We start from the raw sequence: 13675 nt of genomic DNA, 5'->3' as shown, positions 1-13675 counted from the left end.
CCCAAAAAAAGAAGCCTACGGCACCTGGTATTCCCAGGCGGTCTCCTATCCAGGTACTAACCAGGCCCGACCCTGCTTAGCCTCCGAGATCAGACGAGATCGGGCGCTTTCAGGGTGATGTGGCCGTAGGCGATCTCTAACGGCACGCTCAACCCTCTTGACCTTGGCGGCGCCAAGATGGGAAACGAGGAAAAAAAACAGGGCAAGTCCAGAACGCCCCCCAAAAAAAGAAGCCTACGGCACCTGGTATTCCCAGGCGGTCTCCCATCCAGGTACTAACCAGGCCCGACCCTGCTTAGCCTCCGAGATCAGACGAGATCGGGCGCTTTCAGGGTGATGTGGCCGTAGGCGATCTCTTACGGCACGCTCAACCCTCTTGACCTTGGCGGCGCCAAGATGGGAAACGAGGAAAAAAAACAGGGCAAGTCCAGAACTCCCCCAAAAAAAAGAAGCCTACGGCACCTGGTATTCCCAGGCGGTCTCCCATCCAGGTACTAACCAGGCCCGACCCTGCTTAGCCTCCGAGATCAGACGAGATCGGGCGCTTTCAGGGTGATGTGGCCGTAGGCAATCTCTAACGGCACGCTCAACCCTCTTGACCTTGGCGGCGCCAAGATGGGAAACGAGGAAAAAAACAGGGCAAGTCCAGAACTCCCCCAAAAAAAAGAAGCCTACGGCACCTGGTATTCCCAGGCGGTCTCCCATCCAGGTACTAACCAGGCCCGACCCTGCTTAGCCTCCAAGATCAGACGAGATCGGGCGCTTTCAGGGTGATGTGGCCGTAGGCAATCTCTTACGGCACGCTCAACCCTCTTGACTTTGGCGGCACCAAGATGGGAAACGAGGAAAAAAACAGGGCAAGTCCAGAACTCCAAGAAAAAAAGAAGCCTACGGCACCTGGTATTCCCAGGCGGTCTCCCATCCAGGTACTAACCAGGCCCGACCCTGCTTAGCCTCCGAAATCAGACGAGATCGGGCGCTTTCAGGGTGATGTGGCCGTAGGCGATCTCTAACGGCACGCTCAACCCTCTTGACCTTGGCGGCGCCAAGATGGGAAACGAGGAAAAAAAACAGGGCAAGTCCAGAACTCCCCCAAAAAAAAGAAGCCTACGGCACCTGGTATTCCCAGGCGGTCTCCCATCCAGGTACTAACCAGGCCCGACCCTGCTTAGCCTCCGAGATCAGACGAGATCGGGCGCTTTCAGGGTGATGTGGCCGTAGGCGATCTCTAACGGCACGCTCAACCCTCTTGACCTTGGCGGCGCCAAGATGGGAAACGAGGAAAAAAACAGGGCAAGTCCAGAACTCCCCCAAAAAAAAGAAGCCTACGGCACCTGGTATTCCCAGGCGGTCTCCCATCCAGGTACTAACCAGGCCCGACCCTGCTTAGCCTCCAAGATCAGACGAGATCGGGCGCTTTCAGGGTGATGTGGCCGTAGGCGATCTCTTACGGCACGCTCAACCCTCTTGACTTTGGCGGCACCAAGATGGGAAACGAGGAAAAAAACAGGGCAAGTCCAGAACTCCAAGAAAAAAAGAAGCCTACGGCACCTGGTATTCCCAGGCGGTCTCCCATCCAGGTACTAACCAGGCCCGACCCTGCTTAGCCTCCGAGATCAGACGAGATCGGGCGCTTTCAGGGTGATGTGGCCGTAGGCGATCTCTAACGGCACGCTCAACCCTCTTGACCTTGGCGGCGCCAAGATGGGAAACGAGGAAAAAAAACAGGGCAAGTCCAGAAATCCAAGAAAAAAAGAAGCCTACGGCACCTGGTATTCCCAGGCGGTCTCCCATCCAGGTACTAACCAGGCCCGACCCTGCTTAGCCTCCGAGATCAGACGAGATCGGGCGCTTTCAGGGTGATGTGGCCGTAGGCGATCTCTAACGGCACGCTCAACCCTCTTGACCTTGGCGGCGCCAAGATGGGAAACGAGGAAAAAAAACAGGGCAAGTCCAGAACGCCCCCCAAAAAAAGAAGCCTACGGCACCTGGTATTCCCAGGCGGTCTCCCATCCAGGTACTAACCAGGCCCGACCCTGCTTAGCCTCCGAGATCAGACGAGATCGGGCGCTTTCAGGGTGATGTGGCCGTAGGCGATCTCTAACGGCACGCTCAACCCTCTTGACCTTGGCGGCGCCAAGATGGGAAACGAGGAAAAAAAACAGGGCAAGTCCAGAACTCCCCCAAAAAAAAGAAGCCTACGGCACCTGGTATTCCCAGGCGGTCTCCCATCCAGGTACTAACCAGGCCCGACCCTGCTTAGCCTCCGAGATCAGACGAGATCGGGCGCTTTCAGGGTGATGTGGCCGTAGGCGATCTCTAACGGCACGCTCAACCCTCTTGACCTTGGCGGCGCCAAGATGGGAAACGAGGAAAAAAACAGGGCAAGTCCAGAACTCCCCCAAAAAAAAGAAGCCTACGGCACCTGGTATTCCCAGGCGGTCTCCCATCCAGGTACTAACCAGGCCCGACCCTGCTTAGCCTCCAAGATCAGACGAGATCGGGCGCTTTCAGGGTGATGTGGCCGTAGGCGATCTCTTACGGCACGCTCAACCCTCTTGACTTTGGCGGCACCAAGATGGGAAACGAGGAAAAAAACAGGGCAAGTCCAGAACTCCAAGAAAAAAAGAAGCCTACGGCACCTGGCATTCCCAGGCGGTCTCCCATCCAGGTACTAACCAGGCCCGACCCTGCTTAGCCTCCGAGATCAGACGAGATCGGGCGCTTTCAGGGTGATGTGGCCGTAGGCGATCTCTAACGGCACGCTCAACCCTCTTGACCTTGGCGGCGCCAAGATGGGAAACGAGGAAAAAAAACAGGGCAAGTCCAGAAATCCAAGAAAAAAAGAAGCCTACGGCACCTGGTATTCCCAGGCGGTCTCCCATCCAGGTACTAACCAGGCCCGACCCTGCTTAGCCTCCGAGATCAGACGAGATCGGGCGCTTTCAGGGTGATGTGGCCGTAGGCGATCTCTTACGGCACGCTCAACCCTCTTGACTTTGGCGGCACCAAGATGGGAAACGAGGAAAAAAACAGGGCAAGTCCAGAACTCCAAGAAAAAAAGAAGCCTACGGCACCTGGTATTCCCAGGCGGTCTCCCATCCAGGTACTAACCAGGCCCGACCCTGCTTAGCCTCCGAGATCAGACGAGATCGGGCGCTTTCAGGGTGATGTGGCCGTAGGCGATCTCTAACGGCACGCTCAACCCTCTTGACCTTGGCGGCGCCAAGATGGGAAACGAGGAAAAAAAACAGGGCAAGTCCAGAAATCCAAGAAAAAAAGAAGCCTACGGCACCTGGTATTCCCAGGCGGTCTCCCATCCAGGTACTAATCAGGCCCGACCCTGCTTAGCCTCCGAGATCAGACGAGATCGGGCGCTTTCAGGGTGATGTGGCTGTAGGCGATCTCTAACCGCACGCTCAACCCTCTTGACCTTGGCGGCGCCAAGATGGGAAACGAGGAAAAAAAACAGGGCAAGTCCAGAACGCCCCCCAAAAAAAGAAGCCTACGGCACCTGGTATTCCCAGGCGGTCTCCCATCCAGGTACTAACCAGGCCCGACCCTGCTTAGCCTCCGAGATCAGACGAGATCGGGCGCTTTCAGGGTGATGTGGCCGTAGGCGATCTCTAACGGCACGCTCAACCCTCTTGACCTTGGCGGCGCCAAGATGGGAAACGAGGAAAAAAAACAGGGCAAGTCCAGAACTCCCCCAAAAAAAAGAAGCCTACGGCACCTGGTATTCCCAGGCGGTCTCCCATCCAGGTACTAACCAGGCCCGACCCTGCTTAGCCTCCGAGATCAGACGAGATCGGGCGCTTTCAGGGTGATGTGGCCGTAGGCGATCTCTAACGGCACGCTCAACCCTCTTGACCTTGGCGGCGCCAAGATGGGAAACGAGGAAAAAAACAGGGCAAGTCCAGAACTCCCCCAAAAAAAAAAAGCCTACGGCACCTGGTATTCCCAGGCGGTCTCCCATCCAGGTACTAACCAGGCCCGACCCTGCTTAGCCTCCAAGATCAGACGAGATCGGGCGCTTTCAGGGTGATGTGGTCGTAGGCGATCTCTTACGGCACGCTCAACCCTCTTGACTTTGGCGGCACCAAGATGGGAAACGAGGAAAAAAACAGGGCAAGTCCAGAACTCCAAGAAAAAAAGAAGCCTACGGCACCTGGTATTCCCAGGCGGTCTCCCATCCAGGTACTAACCAGGCCCGACCCTGCTTAGCCTCCGAGATCAGACGAGATCGGGCGCTTTCAGGGTGATGTGGCCGTAGGCGATCTCTAATGGCACGCTCAACCCTCTTGACCTTGGCGGCGCCAAGATGGGAAACGAGGAAAAAAAACAGGGCAAGTCCAGAAATCCAAGAAAAAAAGAAGCCTACGGCACCTGGTATTCCCAGGCGGTCTCCCATCCAGGTACTAACCAGGCCCGACCCTGCTTAGCCTCCGAGATCAGACGAGATCGGGCGCTTTCAGGGTGATGTGGCCGTAGGCGATCTCTAACGGCACGCTCAACCCTCTTGACCTTGGCGGCGCCAAGATGGGAAACGAGGAAAAAAAACAGGGCAAGTCCAGAACGCCCCCCAAAAAAAGAAGCCTACGGCACCTGGTATTCCCAGGCGGTCTCCCATCCAGGTACTAACCAGGCCCGACCCTGCTTAGCCTCCGAGATCAGACGAGATCGGGCGCTTTCAGGGTGATGTGGCCGTAGGCGATCTCTAACGGCACGCTCAACCCTCTTGACCTTGGCGGCGCCAAGATGGGAAACGAGGAAAAAAAACAGGGCAAGTCCAGAACTCCCCCAAAAAAAAGAAGCCTACGGCACCTGGTATTCCCAGGCGGTCTCCCATCCAGGTACTAACCAGGCCCGACCCTGCTTAGCCTCCGAGATCAGACGAGATCGGGCGCTTTCAGGGTGATGTGGCCGTAGGCGATCTCTAACGGCACGCTCAACCCTCTTGACCTTGGCGGCGCCAAGATGGGAAACGAGGAAAAAAAAAGGGCAAGTCCAGAACTCCCCCAAAAAAAAGAAGCCTACGGCACCTGGTATTCCCAGGCGGTCTCCCATCCAGGTACTAACCAGGCCCGACCCTGCTTAGCCTCCAAGATCAGACGAGATCGGGCGCTTTCAGGGTGATGTGGCCGTAGGCGATCTCTAACGGCACGCTCAACCCTCTTGACCTTGGCGGCGCCAAGATGGGAAACGAGGAAAAAAACAGGGCAAGTCCAGAACTCCCCCAAAAAAAAGAAGCCTACGGCACCTGGTATTCCCAGGCGGTCTCCCATCCAGGTACTAACCAGGCCCGACCCTGCTTAGCCTCCAAGATCAGACGAGATCGGGCGCTTTCAGGGTGATGTGGTCGTAGGCGATCTCTTACGGCACGCTCAACCCTCTTGACCTTGGCGGCGCCAAGATGGGAAACGAGGAAAAAAAACAGGGCAAGTCCAGAAATCCAAGAAAAAAAGAAGCCTACGGCACCTGGTATTCCCAGGCGGTCTCCCATCCAGGTACTAACCAGGCCCGACCCTGCTTAGCCTCCGAGATCAGACGAGATCGGGCGCTTTCAGGGTGATGTGGCCGTAGGCGATCTCTAACGGCACGCTCAACCCTCTTGACCTTGGCGGCGCCAAGATGGGAAACGAGGAAAAAAAACAGGGCAAGTCCAGAACGCCCCCCAAAAAAAGAAGCCTACGGCACCTGGTATTCCCAGGCGGTCTCCCATCCAGGTACTAACCAGGCCCGACCCTGCTTAGCCTCCGAGATCAGACGAGATCGGGCGCTTTCAGGGTGATGTGGCCGTAGGCGATCTCTAACGGCACGCTCAACCCTCTTGACCTTGGCGGCGCCAAGATGGGAAACGAGGAAAAAAACAGGGCAAGTCCAGAACTCCCCCAAAAAAAAGAAGCCTACGGCACCTGGTATTCCCAGGCGGTCTCCCATCCAGGTACTAACCAGGCCCGACCCTGCTTAGCCTCCAAGATCAGACGAGATCGGGCGCTTTCAGGGTGATGTGGCCGTAGGCGATCTCTTACGGCACGCTCAACCCTCTTGACTTTGGCGGCACCAACATGGGAAACGAGGAAAAAAACAGGGCAAGTCCAGAACTCCAAGAAAAAAAGAAGCCTACGGCACCTGGTATTCCCAGGCGGTCTCCCATCCAGGTACTAACCAGGCCCGACCCTGCTTAGCCTCCAAGATCAGACGAGATCGGGCGCTTTCAGGGTGATGTGGCCGTAGGCGATCTCTAACGGCACGCTCAACCCTCTTGACCTTGGCGGTGCCAAGATGGGAAACGAGGAAAAAAAACAGGGCAAGTCCAGAAATCCAAGAAAAAAAGAAGCCTACGGCACCTGGTATTCCCAGGCGGTCTCCCATCCAGGTACTAACCAGGCCCGACCCTGCTTAGCCTCCGAGATCAGACGAGATCGGGCGCTTTCAGGGTGATGTGGCCGTAGGCGATCTCTTACGGCACGCTCAACCCTCTTGACTTTGGCGGCACCAAGATGGGAAACGAGGAAAAAAACAGGGCAAGTCCAGAACTCCAAGAAAAAAAGAAGCCTACGGCACCTGGTATTCCCAGGCGGTCTCCCATCCAGGTACTAACCAGGCCCGACCCTGCTTAGCCTCCGAGATCAGATGAGATCGGGCGCTTTCAGGGTGATGTGGCCGTAGGCGATCTCTAACGGCACGCTCAACCCTCTTGACCTTGGCGGCGCCAAGATGGGAAACGAGGAAAAAAAACAGGGCAAGTCCAGAAATCCAAGAAAAAAAGAAGCCTACGGCACCTGGTATTCCCAGGCGGTCTCCCATCCAGGTACTAACCAGGCCCGACCCTGCTTAGCCTCCGAGATCAGACGAGATCGGGCGCTTTCAGGGTGATGTGGCCGTAGGCGATCTCTAATGGCACGCTCAACCCTCTTGACCTTGGCGGCGCCAAGATGGGAAACGAGGAAAAAAAACAGGGCAAGTCCAGAACGCCCCCCAAAAAAAGAAGCCTACGGCACCTGGTATTCCCAGGCGGTCTCCCATCCAGGTACTAACCAGGCCCGACCCTGCTTAGCCTCCGAGATCAGACGAGATCGGGCGCTTTCAGGGTGATGTGGCCGTAGGCGATCTCTAACGGCACGCTCAACCCTCTTGACCTTGGCGGCGCCAAGATGGGAAACGAGGAAAAAAAACAGGGCAAGTCCAGAACTCCCCCAAAAAAAAGAAGCCTACGGCACCTGGTATTCCCAGGCGGTCTCCCATCCAGGTACTAACCAGGCCCGACCCTGCTTAGCCTCCGAGATCAGACGAGATCGGGCGCTTTCAGGGTGATGTGGCCGTAGGCGATCTCTAACGGCACGCTCAACCCTCTTGACCTTGGCGGCGCCAAGATGGGAAACGAGGAAAAAAACAGGGCAAGTCCAGAACTCCCCCAAAAAAAAGAAGCCTACGGCACCTGGTATTCCCAGGCGGTCTCCCATCCAGGTACTAACCAGGCCCGACCCTGCTTAGCCTCCAAGATCAGACGAGATCGGGCGCTTTCAGGGTGATGTGGCCGTAGGCGATCTCTTACGGCACGCTCAACCCTCTTGACTTTGGCGGCACCAAGATGGGAAACGAGGAAAAAAACAGGGCAAGTCCAGAACTCCAAGAAAAAAAGAAGCCTACGGCACCTGGTATTCCCAGGCGGTCTCCCATCCAGGTACTAACCAGGCCCGACCCTGCTTAGCCTCCGAGATCAGACGAGATCGGGCGCTTTCAGGGTGATGTGGCCGTAGGCGATCTCTAACGGCACGCTCAACCCTCTTGACCTTGGCGGCGCCAAGATGGGAAACGAGGAAAAAAAACAGGGCAAGTCCAGAAATCCAAGAAAAAAAGAAGCCTACGGCACCTGGTATTCCCAGGCGGTCTCCCATCCAAGTACTAACCAGGCCCGACCCTGCTTAGCCTCCGAGATCAGACGAGATCGGGCGCTTTCAGGGTGATGTGGCCGTAGGCGATCTCTAACGGCACGCTCAACCCTCTTGACCTTGGCGGCGCCAAGATGGGAAACGAGGAAAAAAAACAGGGCAAGTCCAGAACGCCCCCCAAAAAAAGAAGCCTACGGCACCTGGTATTCCCAGGCGGTCTCCCATCCAGGTACTAACCAGGCCCGACCCTGCTTAGCCTCCGAGATCAGACGAGATCGGGCGCTTTCAGGGTGATGTGGCCGTAGGCGATCTCTTACGGCACGCTCAACCCTCTTGACTTTGGCGGCACCAAGATGGGAAACGAGGAAAAAAACAGGGCAAGTCCAGAACTCCAAGAAAAAAAGAAGCCTACGGCACCTGGTATTCCCAGGCGGTCTCCCATCCAGGTACTAACCAGGCCCGACCCTGCTTAGCCTCCGAGATCAGACGAGATCGGGCGCTTTCAGGGTGATGTGGCCGTAGGCGATCTCTAACGGCACGCTCAACCCTCTTGACCTTGGCGGCGCCAAGATGGGAAACGAGGAAAAAAAACAGGGCAAGTCCAGAAATCCAAGAAAAAAAGAAGCCTACGGCACCTGGTATTCCCAGGCGGTCTCCCATCCAGGTACTAAACAGGCCCGACCCTGCTTAGCCTCCGAGATCAGACGAGATCGGGCGCTTTCAGGGTGATGTGGCCGTAGGCGATCTCTTACGGCACGCTCAACCCTCTTGACTTTGGCGGCACCAAGATGGGAAACGAGGAAAAAAACAGGGCAAGTCCAGAACTCCAAGAAAAAAAGAAGCCTACGGCACCTGGTATTCCCAGGCGGTCTCCCATCCAGGTACTAACCAGGCCCGACCCTGCTTAGCCTCCGAGATCAGACGAGATCGGGCGCTTTCAGGGTGATGTGGCCGTAGGCGATCTCTAACGGCACGCTCAACCCTCTTGACCTTGGCGGCGCCAAGATGGGAAACGAGGAAAAAAAACAGGGCAAGTCCAGAAATCCAAGAAAAAAAGAAGCCTACGGCACCTGGTATTCCCAGGCGGTCTCCCATCCAGGTACTAACCAGGCCCGACCCTGCTTAGCCTCCGAGATCAGACGAGATCGGGCGCTTTCAGGGTGATGTGGCCGTAGGCGATCTCTTACGGCACGCTCAACCCTCTTGACCTTGGCGGCGCCAAGATGGGAAACGAGGAAAAAAAACAGGGCAAGTCCAGAACGCCCCCCAAAAAAAGAAGCCTACGGCACCTGGTATTGCCAGGCGGTCTCCCATCCAGGTACTAACCAGGCCCGACCCTGCTTAGCCTCCGAGATCAGACGAGATCGGGCACTTTCAGGGTGATGTGGCCGTAGGCGATCTCTAACGGCACGCTCAACCCTCTTGACCTTGGCGGCGCCAAGATGGGAAACGAGGAAAAAAACAGGGCAAGTCCAGAACTCCCCCAAAAAAAAGAAGCCTACGGCACCTGGTATTCCCAGGCGGTCTCCCATCCAGGTACTAACCAGGCCCGACCCTGCTTAGCCTCCAAGATCAGACGAGATCGGGCGCTTTCAGGGTGATGTGGCCGTAGGCGATCTCTTACGGCACGCTCAACCCTCTTGACTTTGGCGGCACCAAGATGGGAAACGAGGAAAAAAACAGGGCAAGTCCAGAACTCCAAGAAAAAAAAAAGCCTACGGCACCTGGTATTCCCAGGCGGTCTCCCATCCAGGTACTAACCAGGCCCGACCCTGCTTAGCCTCTGAGATCAGACGAGATCGGGCGCTTTCAGAGTGATGTGGCCGTAGGCGATCTCTAACGGCACGCTCAACCCTCTTGACCTTGGCGGCGCCAAGATGGGAAACGAGGAAAAAAAACAGGGCAAGTCCAGAAATCCAAGAAAAAAAGAAGCCTACGGCACCTGGTATTCCCAGGCGGTCTCCCATCCAGGTACTAACCAGGCCCGACCCTGCTTAGCCTCCGAGATCAGACGAGATCGGTCGCTTTCAGGGTGATGTGGCCATAGGCGATCTCTTACGGCACGCTCAACCCTCTTGACTTTGGCGGCACCAAGATGGCAAACGAGGAAAAAAACAGGGCAAGTCCAGAACTCCAAGAAAAAAAGAAGCCTACGGCACCTGGTATTCCCAGGCGGTCTCCCATCCAGGTACTAACCAGGCCCGACCCTGCTTAGCCTCCGAGATCAGATGAGATCGGGCGCTTTCAGGGTGATGTGGCCGTAGGCGATCTCTAATGGCACGCTCAACCCTCTTGACCTTGGCGGCGCCAAGATGGGAAACGAGGAAAAAAAACAGGGCAAGTCCAGAAATCCAAGAAAAAAAAAAGGCTACGGCACCTGGTATTCCCAGGCGGTCTCCCATCCAGGTACTAACCAGGCCCGACCCTGCTTAGCCTCCGAGATCAGACAAGATCGGGCGCTTTCAGGGTGATGTGGCCGTAGTTGATCTCTAACGGCACGCTCAACCCTCTTGACCTTGGCGGCGCCAAGATGGGAAACGAGGAAAAAAAACAGGGCAAGTCCAGAACGCCCCCCAAAAAAAGAAGCCTACGGCACCTGGTATTCCCAGGCGGTCTCCCATCCAGGTACTAACCAGGCCCGACCCTGCTTAGCCTCCGAGATCAGACAAGATCGGGCGCTTTCAGGGTGATGTGGCCGTAGGCGATCTCTAACGGCACGCTCAACCCTCTTGACCTTGGCGGCGCCAAGATGGGAAACGAGGAAAAAAAACAGGGCAAGTCCAGAACTCCCCCAAAAAAAAGAAGCCTACGGCACCTGGTATTCCCAGGCGGTCTCCCATCCAGGTACTAACCAGGCCCGACCCTGCTTAGCCTCCGAGATCAGACGAGATCGGGCGCTTTCAGGGTGATGTGGCCGTAGGCGATCTCTAACGGCACGCTCAACCCTCTTGACCTTGGTGGCGCCAAGATGGGAAACGAGGAAAAAAAACAGGGCAAGTCCAGAACTCCCCCAAAAAAAAGAAGCCTACGGCACCTGGTATTCCCAGGCGGTCTCCCATCCAGGTACTAACCAGGCCCGACCCTGCTTAGCCTCCGAGATCAGACGAGATCGGGCGCTTTCAGGGTGATGTGGCCGTAGGCGATCTCTAACGGCACGCTCAACCCTCTTGACCTTGGCGGCGCCAAGATGGGAAACGAGGAAAAAAACAGGGCAAGTCCAGAACTCCCCCAAAAAAAAGAAGCCTACGGCACCTGGTATTCCCAGGTGGTCTCCCATCCAGGTACTAACCAGGCCCAACCCTGCTTAGCCTCCAAGATCAGATGAGATCGGGCGCTTTCAGGGTGATGTGGCCGTAGGCGATCTCTTACGGCACGCTCAACCCTCTTGACTTTGGCGGCACCAAGATGGGAAACGAGGAAAAAAACAGGGCAAGTCCAGAACTCCAAGAAAAAAAGAAGCCTACGGCACCTGGTATTCCCAGGCGGTTTCCCATCCAGGTACTAACCAGGCCCGACCCTGCTTAGCCTCCGAGATCAGACGAGATCGGGCGCTTTCAGGGTGATGTGGCCGTAGGCGATCTCTAACGGCACGCTCAACCCTCTTGACCTTGGCGGCGCCAAGATGGGAAACGAGGAAAAAAAACAGGGCAAGTCCAGAAATCCAAGAAAAAAAGAAGCCTACGGCACCTGGTATTCCCAGGCGGTCTCCCATCCAGGTACTAACCAGGCCCGACCCTGCTTAGCCTCCGAGATCAGACGAGATCGGGCGCTTTCAGGGTGATGTGGCCGTAGGCGATCTCTTACGGCACGCTCAACCCTCTTGACTTTGGCGGCACCAAGATGGGAAACGAGGAAAAAAACAGGGCAAGTCCAGAACTCCAAGAAAAAAAGAAGCCTACGGCACCTGGTATTCCCAGGCGGTCTCCCATCCAGGTACTAACCAGGCCCGACCCTGCTTAGCCTCCGAGATCAGACGAGATCGGGCGCTTTCAGGGTGATGTGGCCGTAGGCGATCTCTAACGGCACGCTCAACCCTCTTGACCTTGGCGGCGCCAAGATGGGAAAAGAGGAAAAAAAACAGGGCAAGTCCAGAAATCCAAGAAAAAAAGAAGCCTACGGCACCTGGTATTCCCAGGCGGTCTCCCATCCAGGTACTAACCAGGCCCGACCCTGCTTAGCCTCCGAGATCAGACGAGATCGGGCGCTTTCAGGGTGATGTGGCCGTAGGCGATCTCTAACGGCACGCTCAACCCTCTTGACCTTGGCGGCGCCAAGATGGGAAACGAGGAAAAAAAACAGGGCAAGTCCAGAACGCCCCCCAAAAAAAGAAGCCTACGGCACCTGGTATTCCCAGGCGGTCTCCCATCCAGGTACTAACCAGGCCCGACCCTGCTTAGCCTCCGAGATCAGACGAGATCGGGCGCTTTCAGGGTGATGTGGCCGTAGGCGATCTCTAACGGCACGCTCAACCCTCTTGACCTTGGCGGCGCCAAGATGGGAAACGAGGAAAAAAAACAGGGCAAGTCCAGAACTCCCCCAAAAAAAAGAAGCCTACGGCACCTGGTATTCCCAGGCGGTCTCCCATCCAGGTACTAACCAGGCCCGACCCTGCTTAGCCTCCAAGATCAGACGAGATCGGGCGCTTTCAGGGTGATGTGGCCGTAGGCGATCTCTAACGGCACGCTCAACCCTCTTGACCTTGGCGGCGCCAAGATGGGAAACGAGGAAAAAAACAGGGCAAGTCCAGAACTCCCCCAAAAAAAAGAAGCCTACGGCACCTGGTATTCCCAGGCGGTCTCCCATCCAGGTACTAACCAGGCCCGACCCTGCTTAGCCTCCAAGATCAGACGAGATCGGGCGCTTTCAGGGTGATGTGGCCGTAGGCGACCTCTTACGGCACGCTCAACCCTCTTGACTTTGGCGGCACCAAGATGGGAAACGAGGAAAAAAACAGGGCAAGTCCAGAACTCCAAGAAAAAAAGAAGCCTACGGCACCTGGTATTCCCAGGCGGTCTCCCATCCAGGTACTAACCAGGCCCGACCCTGCTTAGCCTCCGAGATCAGACGAGATCGGGCGCTTTCAGGGTGATGTGGCCGTAGGCGATCTCTAACGGCACGCTCAACCCTCTTGACCTTGGCGGCGCCAAGATGGGAAACGAGGAAAAAAAACAGGGCAAGTCCAGAAATCCAAGAAAAAAAGAAGCCTACGGCACCTGGTAGTCCCAGGCGGTCTCCCATCCAGGTACTAAACAGGCCCGACCCTGCTTAGCCTCCGAGATCAGACGAGATCGGGCGCTTTCAGGGTGATGTGGCCGTAGGCGATCTCTTACGGCACGCTCAACCCTCTTGACTTTGGCGGCACCAAGATGGGAAACGAGGAAAAAAACAGGGCAAGTCCAGAACTCCAAGAAAAAAAGAAGCCTACGGCACCTGGTATTCCCAGGCGGTCTCCCATCCAGGTACTAACCAGGCTCGACCCTGCTTAGCCTCCGAGATCAGACGAGATCGGGCGCTTTCAGGGTGATGTGGCCGTAGGCGATCTCTAACGGCACGCTCAACCCTCTTGACCTTGGCGGCGCCAAGATGGGAAACGAGGAAAAAAAACAGGGCAAGTCCAGAAATCCAAGAAAAAAAGAAGCCTACGGCACCTGGTATTCCCAGGCGGTCGCCCATCCAGGTACTAACCAGGCCCGACCCTGCTTAGCCTCCGAGATCAGACGAGATCGGGCGCTTTCAGGGTGATGTGGCCGTAGGCGATCTCTTACGGCACGCTCAACCCT

The 13675-nt window shown here is 56.3% G+C and overlaps 63 non-coding genes across 63 annotated transcripts; all 63 read right to left on the bottom strand.

The window, feature by feature from the left end:
- Window positions 1–12: 12 nt before the first annotated feature.
- On the bottom strand, window positions 13–131 carry LOC141120330 (5S ribosomal RNA). The gene has a single exon (XR_012239654.1). It is a non-coding gene; the product is annotated as a 5S ribosomal RNA (ribosomal RNA).
- A 100-nt stretch (window positions 132–231) lies between these two features.
- Window positions 232–350, bottom strand: LOC141120862 (5S ribosomal RNA). The gene has a single exon (XR_012240011.1). It is a non-coding gene; the product is annotated as a 5S ribosomal RNA (ribosomal RNA).
- A 100-nt stretch (window positions 351–450) lies between these two features.
- Window positions 451–569, bottom strand: LOC141120861 (5S ribosomal RNA). The gene has a single exon (XR_012240010.1). It is a non-coding gene; the product is annotated as a 5S ribosomal RNA (ribosomal RNA).
- A 99-nt stretch (window positions 570–668) lies between these two features.
- On the bottom strand, window positions 669–787 carry LOC141120239 (5S ribosomal RNA). The gene has a single exon (XR_012239567.1). It is a non-coding gene; the product is annotated as a 5S ribosomal RNA (ribosomal RNA).
- A 98-nt stretch (window positions 788–885) lies between these two features.
- LOC141120262 (5S ribosomal RNA) lies at window positions 886–1004 on the bottom strand. The gene has a single exon (XR_012239587.1). It is a non-coding gene; the product is annotated as a 5S ribosomal RNA (ribosomal RNA).
- Window positions 1005–1104: 100 nt separating this feature from the next.
- LOC141120860 (5S ribosomal RNA) lies at window positions 1105–1223 on the bottom strand. Its single transcript, XR_012240009.1, has one exon. It is a non-coding gene; the product is annotated as a 5S ribosomal RNA (ribosomal RNA).
- Window positions 1224–1322: 99 nt separating this feature from the next.
- Window positions 1323–1441, bottom strand: LOC141120238 (5S ribosomal RNA). The gene has a single exon (XR_012239566.1). It is a non-coding gene; the product is annotated as a 5S ribosomal RNA (ribosomal RNA).
- A 98-nt stretch (window positions 1442–1539) lies between these two features.
- LOC141120859 (5S ribosomal RNA) lies at window positions 1540–1658 on the bottom strand. Its single transcript, XR_012240008.1, has one exon. It is a non-coding gene; the product is annotated as a 5S ribosomal RNA (ribosomal RNA).
- A 99-nt stretch (window positions 1659–1757) lies between these two features.
- On the bottom strand, window positions 1758–1876 carry LOC141120857 (5S ribosomal RNA). The gene has a single exon (XR_012240006.1). It is a non-coding gene; the product is annotated as a 5S ribosomal RNA (ribosomal RNA).
- A 100-nt stretch (window positions 1877–1976) lies between these two features.
- Window positions 1977–2095, bottom strand: LOC141120856 (5S ribosomal RNA). The gene has a single exon (XR_012240005.1). It is a non-coding gene; the product is annotated as a 5S ribosomal RNA (ribosomal RNA).
- A 100-nt stretch (window positions 2096–2195) lies between these two features.
- On the bottom strand, window positions 2196–2314 carry LOC141120855 (5S ribosomal RNA). Its single transcript, XR_012240004.1, has one exon. It is a non-coding gene; the product is annotated as a 5S ribosomal RNA (ribosomal RNA).
- Window positions 2315–2413: 99 nt separating this feature from the next.
- Window positions 2414–2532, bottom strand: LOC141120237 (5S ribosomal RNA). The gene has a single exon (XR_012239565.1). It is a non-coding gene; the product is annotated as a 5S ribosomal RNA (ribosomal RNA).
- A 98-nt stretch (window positions 2533–2630) lies between these two features.
- On the bottom strand, window positions 2631–2749 carry LOC141119981 (5S ribosomal RNA). Its single transcript, XR_012239314.1, has one exon. It is a non-coding gene; the product is annotated as a 5S ribosomal RNA (ribosomal RNA).
- Window positions 2750–2848: 99 nt separating this feature from the next.
- LOC141120854 (5S ribosomal RNA) lies at window positions 2849–2967 on the bottom strand. The gene has a single exon (XR_012240003.1). It is a non-coding gene; the product is annotated as a 5S ribosomal RNA (ribosomal RNA).
- Window positions 2968–3065: 98 nt separating this feature from the next.
- LOC141120853 (5S ribosomal RNA) lies at window positions 3066–3184 on the bottom strand. The gene has a single exon (XR_012240002.1). It is a non-coding gene; the product is annotated as a 5S ribosomal RNA (ribosomal RNA).
- A 99-nt stretch (window positions 3185–3283) lies between these two features.
- LOC141120461 (5S ribosomal RNA) lies at window positions 3284–3402 on the bottom strand. The gene has a single exon (XR_012239781.1). It is a non-coding gene; the product is annotated as a 5S ribosomal RNA (ribosomal RNA).
- Window positions 3403–3502: 100 nt separating this feature from the next.
- On the bottom strand, window positions 3503–3621 carry LOC141120852 (5S ribosomal RNA). Its single transcript, XR_012240001.1, has one exon. It is a non-coding gene; the product is annotated as a 5S ribosomal RNA (ribosomal RNA).
- Window positions 3622–3721: 100 nt separating this feature from the next.
- Window positions 3722–3840, bottom strand: LOC141120851 (5S ribosomal RNA). The gene has a single exon (XR_012240000.1). It is a non-coding gene; the product is annotated as a 5S ribosomal RNA (ribosomal RNA).
- A 99-nt stretch (window positions 3841–3939) lies between these two features.
- LOC141120517 (5S ribosomal RNA) lies at window positions 3940–4058 on the bottom strand. The gene has a single exon (XR_012239833.1). It is a non-coding gene; the product is annotated as a 5S ribosomal RNA (ribosomal RNA).
- A 98-nt stretch (window positions 4059–4156) lies between these two features.
- Window positions 4157–4275, bottom strand: LOC141120850 (5S ribosomal RNA). Its single transcript, XR_012239999.1, has one exon. It is a non-coding gene; the product is annotated as a 5S ribosomal RNA (ribosomal RNA).
- A 99-nt stretch (window positions 4276–4374) lies between these two features.
- LOC141120849 (5S ribosomal RNA) lies at window positions 4375–4493 on the bottom strand. The gene has a single exon (XR_012239998.1). It is a non-coding gene; the product is annotated as a 5S ribosomal RNA (ribosomal RNA).
- Window positions 4494–4593: 100 nt separating this feature from the next.
- On the bottom strand, window positions 4594–4712 carry LOC141120847 (5S ribosomal RNA). Its single transcript, XR_012239997.1, has one exon. It is a non-coding gene; the product is annotated as a 5S ribosomal RNA (ribosomal RNA).
- Window positions 4713–4812: 100 nt separating this feature from the next.
- On the bottom strand, window positions 4813–4931 carry LOC141120845 (5S ribosomal RNA). The gene has a single exon (XR_012239995.1). It is a non-coding gene; the product is annotated as a 5S ribosomal RNA (ribosomal RNA).
- Window positions 4932–5030: 99 nt separating this feature from the next.
- On the bottom strand, window positions 5031–5149 carry LOC141120236 (5S ribosomal RNA). The gene has a single exon (XR_012239564.1). It is a non-coding gene; the product is annotated as a 5S ribosomal RNA (ribosomal RNA).
- A 99-nt stretch (window positions 5150–5248) lies between these two features.
- LOC141120516 (5S ribosomal RNA) lies at window positions 5249–5367 on the bottom strand. The gene has a single exon (XR_012239832.1). It is a non-coding gene; the product is annotated as a 5S ribosomal RNA (ribosomal RNA).
- A 99-nt stretch (window positions 5368–5466) lies between these two features.
- Window positions 5467–5585, bottom strand: LOC141120844 (5S ribosomal RNA). Its single transcript, XR_012239994.1, has one exon. It is a non-coding gene; the product is annotated as a 5S ribosomal RNA (ribosomal RNA).
- A 100-nt stretch (window positions 5586–5685) lies between these two features.
- On the bottom strand, window positions 5686–5804 carry LOC141120843 (5S ribosomal RNA). The gene has a single exon (XR_012239993.1). It is a non-coding gene; the product is annotated as a 5S ribosomal RNA (ribosomal RNA).
- Window positions 5805–5903: 99 nt separating this feature from the next.
- On the bottom strand, window positions 5904–6022 carry LOC141120235 (5S ribosomal RNA). Its single transcript, XR_012239562.1, has one exon. It is a non-coding gene; the product is annotated as a 5S ribosomal RNA (ribosomal RNA).
- Window positions 6023–6120: 98 nt separating this feature from the next.
- LOC141120233 (5S ribosomal RNA) lies at window positions 6121–6239 on the bottom strand. Its single transcript, XR_012239560.1, has one exon. It is a non-coding gene; the product is annotated as a 5S ribosomal RNA (ribosomal RNA).
- Window positions 6240–6338: 99 nt separating this feature from the next.
- On the bottom strand, window positions 6339–6457 carry LOC141120842 (5S ribosomal RNA). The gene has a single exon (XR_012239992.1). It is a non-coding gene; the product is annotated as a 5S ribosomal RNA (ribosomal RNA).
- Window positions 6458–6555: 98 nt separating this feature from the next.
- LOC141120718 (5S ribosomal RNA) lies at window positions 6556–6674 on the bottom strand. Its single transcript, XR_012239922.1, has one exon. It is a non-coding gene; the product is annotated as a 5S ribosomal RNA (ribosomal RNA).
- A 99-nt stretch (window positions 6675–6773) lies between these two features.
- LOC141120841 (5S ribosomal RNA) lies at window positions 6774–6892 on the bottom strand. The gene has a single exon (XR_012239991.1). It is a non-coding gene; the product is annotated as a 5S ribosomal RNA (ribosomal RNA).
- A 100-nt stretch (window positions 6893–6992) lies between these two features.
- LOC141120839 (5S ribosomal RNA) lies at window positions 6993–7111 on the bottom strand. Its single transcript, XR_012239989.1, has one exon. It is a non-coding gene; the product is annotated as a 5S ribosomal RNA (ribosomal RNA).
- A 100-nt stretch (window positions 7112–7211) lies between these two features.
- LOC141120838 (5S ribosomal RNA) lies at window positions 7212–7330 on the bottom strand. Its single transcript, XR_012239988.1, has one exon. It is a non-coding gene; the product is annotated as a 5S ribosomal RNA (ribosomal RNA).
- Window positions 7331–7429: 99 nt separating this feature from the next.
- Window positions 7430–7548, bottom strand: LOC141120232 (5S ribosomal RNA). Its single transcript, XR_012239559.1, has one exon. It is a non-coding gene; the product is annotated as a 5S ribosomal RNA (ribosomal RNA).
- Window positions 7549–7646: 98 nt separating this feature from the next.
- Window positions 7647–7765, bottom strand: LOC141120837 (5S ribosomal RNA). Its single transcript, XR_012239987.1, has one exon. It is a non-coding gene; the product is annotated as a 5S ribosomal RNA (ribosomal RNA).
- Window positions 7766–7864: 99 nt separating this feature from the next.
- On the bottom strand, window positions 7865–7983 carry LOC141117880 (5S ribosomal RNA). Its single transcript, XR_012237273.1, has one exon. It is a non-coding gene; the product is annotated as a 5S ribosomal RNA (ribosomal RNA).
- Window positions 7984–8083: 100 nt separating this feature from the next.
- On the bottom strand, window positions 8084–8202 carry LOC141120836 (5S ribosomal RNA). The gene has a single exon (XR_012239986.1). It is a non-coding gene; the product is annotated as a 5S ribosomal RNA (ribosomal RNA).
- A 98-nt stretch (window positions 8203–8300) lies between these two features.
- On the bottom strand, window positions 8301–8419 carry LOC141120835 (5S ribosomal RNA). The gene has a single exon (XR_012239985.1). It is a non-coding gene; the product is annotated as a 5S ribosomal RNA (ribosomal RNA).
- A 99-nt stretch (window positions 8420–8518) lies between these two features.
- On the bottom strand, window positions 8519–8637 carry LOC141120074 (5S ribosomal RNA). Its single transcript, XR_012239407.1, has one exon. It is a non-coding gene; the product is annotated as a 5S ribosomal RNA (ribosomal RNA).
- Window positions 8638–8735: 98 nt separating this feature from the next.
- LOC141120833 (5S ribosomal RNA) lies at window positions 8736–8854 on the bottom strand. The gene has a single exon (XR_012239983.1). It is a non-coding gene; the product is annotated as a 5S ribosomal RNA (ribosomal RNA).
- Window positions 8855–8953: 99 nt separating this feature from the next.
- Window positions 8954–9072, bottom strand: LOC141120831 (5S ribosomal RNA). The gene has a single exon (XR_012239982.1). It is a non-coding gene; the product is annotated as a 5S ribosomal RNA (ribosomal RNA).
- A 100-nt stretch (window positions 9073–9172) lies between these two features.
- LOC141120550 (5S ribosomal RNA) lies at window positions 9173–9291 on the bottom strand. Its single transcript, XR_012239866.1, has one exon. It is a non-coding gene; the product is annotated as a 5S ribosomal RNA (ribosomal RNA).
- A 99-nt stretch (window positions 9292–9390) lies between these two features.
- LOC141120230 (5S ribosomal RNA) lies at window positions 9391–9509 on the bottom strand. The gene has a single exon (XR_012239558.1). It is a non-coding gene; the product is annotated as a 5S ribosomal RNA (ribosomal RNA).
- Window positions 9510–9607: 98 nt separating this feature from the next.
- Window positions 9608–9726, bottom strand: LOC141120496 (5S ribosomal RNA). The gene has a single exon (XR_012239814.1). It is a non-coding gene; the product is annotated as a 5S ribosomal RNA (ribosomal RNA).
- Window positions 9727–9825: 99 nt separating this feature from the next.
- LOC141120475 (5S ribosomal RNA) lies at window positions 9826–9944 on the bottom strand. Its single transcript, XR_012239794.1, has one exon. It is a non-coding gene; the product is annotated as a 5S ribosomal RNA (ribosomal RNA).
- A 98-nt stretch (window positions 9945–10042) lies between these two features.
- On the bottom strand, window positions 10043–10161 carry LOC141120660 (5S ribosomal RNA). Its single transcript, XR_012239911.1, has one exon. It is a non-coding gene; the product is annotated as a 5S ribosomal RNA (ribosomal RNA).
- A 99-nt stretch (window positions 10162–10260) lies between these two features.
- On the bottom strand, window positions 10261–10379 carry LOC141120584 (5S ribosomal RNA). The gene has a single exon (XR_012239898.1). It is a non-coding gene; the product is annotated as a 5S ribosomal RNA (ribosomal RNA).
- A 100-nt stretch (window positions 10380–10479) lies between these two features.
- Window positions 10480–10598, bottom strand: LOC141120315 (5S ribosomal RNA). The gene has a single exon (XR_012239639.1). It is a non-coding gene; the product is annotated as a 5S ribosomal RNA (ribosomal RNA).
- Window positions 10599–10698: 100 nt separating this feature from the next.
- LOC141120830 (5S ribosomal RNA) lies at window positions 10699–10817 on the bottom strand. The gene has a single exon (XR_012239981.1). It is a non-coding gene; the product is annotated as a 5S ribosomal RNA (ribosomal RNA).
- Window positions 10818–10917: 100 nt separating this feature from the next.
- LOC141120829 (5S ribosomal RNA) lies at window positions 10918–11036 on the bottom strand. The gene has a single exon (XR_012239980.1). It is a non-coding gene; the product is annotated as a 5S ribosomal RNA (ribosomal RNA).
- A 99-nt stretch (window positions 11037–11135) lies between these two features.
- On the bottom strand, window positions 11136–11254 carry LOC141119898 (5S ribosomal RNA). The gene has a single exon (XR_012239231.1). It is a non-coding gene; the product is annotated as a 5S ribosomal RNA (ribosomal RNA).
- Window positions 11255–11352: 98 nt separating this feature from the next.
- LOC141120018 (5S ribosomal RNA) lies at window positions 11353–11471 on the bottom strand. Its single transcript, XR_012239351.1, has one exon. It is a non-coding gene; the product is annotated as a 5S ribosomal RNA (ribosomal RNA).
- A 99-nt stretch (window positions 11472–11570) lies between these two features.
- On the bottom strand, window positions 11571–11689 carry LOC141120828 (5S ribosomal RNA). The gene has a single exon (XR_012239979.1). It is a non-coding gene; the product is annotated as a 5S ribosomal RNA (ribosomal RNA).
- A 98-nt stretch (window positions 11690–11787) lies between these two features.
- LOC141120827 (5S ribosomal RNA) lies at window positions 11788–11906 on the bottom strand. Its single transcript, XR_012239978.1, has one exon. It is a non-coding gene; the product is annotated as a 5S ribosomal RNA (ribosomal RNA).
- A 99-nt stretch (window positions 11907–12005) lies between these two features.
- On the bottom strand, window positions 12006–12124 carry LOC141120826 (5S ribosomal RNA). The gene has a single exon (XR_012239977.1). It is a non-coding gene; the product is annotated as a 5S ribosomal RNA (ribosomal RNA).
- Window positions 12125–12224: 100 nt separating this feature from the next.
- Window positions 12225–12343, bottom strand: LOC141120825 (5S ribosomal RNA). Its single transcript, XR_012239976.1, has one exon. It is a non-coding gene; the product is annotated as a 5S ribosomal RNA (ribosomal RNA).
- Window positions 12344–12443: 100 nt separating this feature from the next.
- LOC141120229 (5S ribosomal RNA) lies at window positions 12444–12562 on the bottom strand. Its single transcript, XR_012239557.1, has one exon. It is a non-coding gene; the product is annotated as a 5S ribosomal RNA (ribosomal RNA).
- Window positions 12563–12661: 99 nt separating this feature from the next.
- On the bottom strand, window positions 12662–12780 carry LOC141120228 (5S ribosomal RNA). Its single transcript, XR_012239556.1, has one exon. It is a non-coding gene; the product is annotated as a 5S ribosomal RNA (ribosomal RNA).
- A 98-nt stretch (window positions 12781–12878) lies between these two features.
- Window positions 12879–12997, bottom strand: LOC141120824 (5S ribosomal RNA). Its single transcript, XR_012239975.1, has one exon. It is a non-coding gene; the product is annotated as a 5S ribosomal RNA (ribosomal RNA).
- A 99-nt stretch (window positions 12998–13096) lies between these two features.
- LOC141120546 (5S ribosomal RNA) lies at window positions 13097–13215 on the bottom strand. The gene has a single exon (XR_012239862.1). It is a non-coding gene; the product is annotated as a 5S ribosomal RNA (ribosomal RNA).
- A 98-nt stretch (window positions 13216–13313) lies between these two features.
- Window positions 13314–13432, bottom strand: LOC141120071 (5S ribosomal RNA). Its single transcript, XR_012239404.1, has one exon. It is a non-coding gene; the product is annotated as a 5S ribosomal RNA (ribosomal RNA).
- A 99-nt stretch (window positions 13433–13531) lies between these two features.
- LOC141119872 (5S ribosomal RNA) lies at window positions 13532–13650 on the bottom strand. Its single transcript, XR_012239206.1, has one exon. It is a non-coding gene; the product is annotated as a 5S ribosomal RNA (ribosomal RNA).
- Window positions 13651–13675: the final 25 nt, after the last annotated feature.

Source organism: Aquarana catesbeiana, linkage group LG13 (genome assembly GCF_042186555.1).
Source record: "Aquarana catesbeiana isolate 2022-GZ linkage group LG13, ASM4218655v1, whole genome shotgun sequence".
In the NCBI taxonomy this organism is placed as follows: Eukaryota; Metazoa; Chordata; class Amphibia; order Anura; family Ranidae; genus Aquarana; species Aquarana catesbeiana.
This window is presented reverse-complemented; position numbering and strand designations above follow the sequence as displayed.